This window comes from Saimiri boliviensis, chromosome 11 (assembly GCF_048565385.1).
Source record: "Saimiri boliviensis isolate mSaiBol1 chromosome 11, mSaiBol1.pri, whole genome shotgun sequence".
NCBI lineage: Eukaryota > Metazoa > Chordata > Mammalia > Primates > Cebidae > Saimiri > Saimiri boliviensis.
The window spans coordinates 66,638,914-66,641,293 of record NC_133459.1 but is presented as its reverse complement, the minus strand read 5'-3'; the positions used below and the strand labels follow the sequence as shown (position 1 = coordinate 66,641,293).

Sequence of the window (2,380 nt, the reverse complement as noted above, 5' to 3'; positions counted from 1 at the left end):
TGCGGGCCCATGAGGTATATAATGAATTAGCACCTTCCAACCAAAACAGCAGATCAGGATTATAATGCAATTGAATTTCAGTCTTTTCACCCAGGCGCCAAATGTTTACTGAGCTCCCACTATACACAGAGCACTTGGGTACGGATATACAGATGGTACCACCATGAACCCAAGTGACAAGCTCAACATTTCTTATTTTGCCCAGAAGACAAGTTTCTTATTCATTTAAATGAGTCAAAATTATACTTTAAATATTAACTGTCAGATTTCAGAGGACATTTGGAGATTCTAAAAATATTTTTGTAATTGAACAAGAAGAAAACCTGTATTCCAATCAATGTTTATTCCCTGCTTCTTAAAAAATTTATGTTTTTAAAAAGAATGAAGCAAATTGTAATTTTCCTTTCAACATGACCCTTGATCAGACATTCTTTTGGCTATTTTGACAAAAAAGAATCGGTCAAAGACTGGGGTCACATTCCTTTAAGGTCACATCTCTTTGTCATCATCGTCTCTCCTTTGGCAGTGTACAGTAGTTACTCTGCAATGCCAATTACTTTGAAAAGATCTTGGCTTAACCTTAGTCTAACCCAGCCAACCCTCCAAGTCAGCCCAGCAGCAATGCTGGCAGTCCTTGGAAAAATGGAAACTGGGCTGTTCATAGGCTGTTTCCACGGAGCATATCACGTCTCGCAGGGGAAAGACAAGTAGTCACTTGGAAAGCCCACCTCTTGAGGAGTGAAACATTATTCTGCAGCCTGGCACTTCAACCTATCGTCAAACTTACTGGCTTAGTGAATTCCTAAACTTTATATTCAGTTGCTGTTTTCCAACTGCTTACAATTCTTGATCCTGCACAGCAACTCAACTGATCAGAATTGCAGCAAGTGGAGAAGGACTACAAAAGGGACCCAAAGCAGGGCAACCGCCCTGGAATAGGAGCTGTGGTGGTAAAAGGACCAAGCTGAGGTGGCTGTAGGCTTGAGGAGTGAGACTGACTCGAGCTGGGCAGAAACAGAGCTCCGGGAAACTACTAAAGCTCCTGCGGAAGCAAAATTGAATTTCATAAGAACAAAATGGATGGAGAGGAGAAAACCTATGGTGGCTATGAAGGCCCTGATGCCATGTATGTCAAATTGATATAATCTGATGGCCATGAATTTATTGTAAAAAGAGAACATGCATTAACATCAGGCATGATAAAAGCCATGTTGAGCGGCCCTGGTCAATTTGCTGAGAATGAAACCAATGAGGTCGGTTTTAGAGAGATACCTTCACATGTGCTATCAAAAGTATGCATGTATTTTACATACAACGTTCGCTACACTAACAGCTCTACTGAGATTTCCAAATTCCCAGTCACACCTGAAATTTCACTAGAACTGCTAGTGGCTGCGAACTTCCTAGATTGCAAAATAAAATAAATTATATTTTTTAAAAGAGCGGAGCCCAAAGCAGTCTGTGGGAGCTGAGGAGAGGGAGAGGAAAAGAGCCCAGTCTGACAGATGGGGTTTCTTTCTGTATTCGCCCTTTCTATTCCCCTTTGCCTTTAACCTCTTTCTCCATTTAATCGTCTTTCACTTTCTTCTCTTCCTTCTGAGAGATCTTCTCTATGTAGCACCACCAGTTCCCAAAGCCTGCCCAAGTATCTCCAGCTTCTGGTCTTCTACCTTCACTAGCCCTACAGATGCTAAACACAGTCATGCTGAGCCTCCATGGGCTTCCCTTGGTTAAAAGCCAGGCTTTCCATTAATTTACTGATCACTAGTTCATTCATTTATTCAAAAGACATTTACCACTTGTCTCCAGGTATCAGGCCTACGGCTAACTACTGAGGATAAGGAGGGGAACTAGACTGGTCTCTACCCTCAAGAGATGGAGGAAACAGTCATGCGCACAAGGGTCTATGATAGTATTGCATTATATTTCTATGCAATAAAATGGAGGAAGAATGGATTCACTGTGACGGTGCGCTAAGGGAAGCCAAATTTTAACTCTGTCCCCTTAAAAAAATTGATATGCTGAAACAAAAACTCAAACTAACAAACACTACCAGTCCAATCTAATCAGGTATAAGACAGCAAGAATTTCACAAAGACACCCAAGAGGTAGGTTGAATTTGAGGCAGGACTATTTGCCAGGGAAGAATCACAAATGGAACAAATATGCTTCAAGAAAAAAGTCTGTGTGCTGGGATAATCGGGAGCCAAGGTTGTGAAAGAGGTTCATGGTAGGAAGACTTGCGACATACTGGTTATTTTGGTAAATTCTTTGTTCAAAGAGAAGAAAGTATGAAATGAATTTAAGTTTGAAAATATGGAAGGCACGGTATGCACCAACGCATTTTTTAATTGCTTATCTTGACCAAAAATAACGCAAT

General features: G+C 40.9%; 1 pseudogene; it reads left to right on the top strand.

The window, feature by feature from the left end:
- The first annotated feature begins 1,076 nt into the window (after positions 1 to 1,076).
- LOC101052080 (elongin-C pseudogene) lies at positions 1,077 to 1,424 on the top strand (annotated as a pseudogene).
- The last annotated feature ends 956 nt before the right edge of the window (positions 1,425 to 2,380 follow it).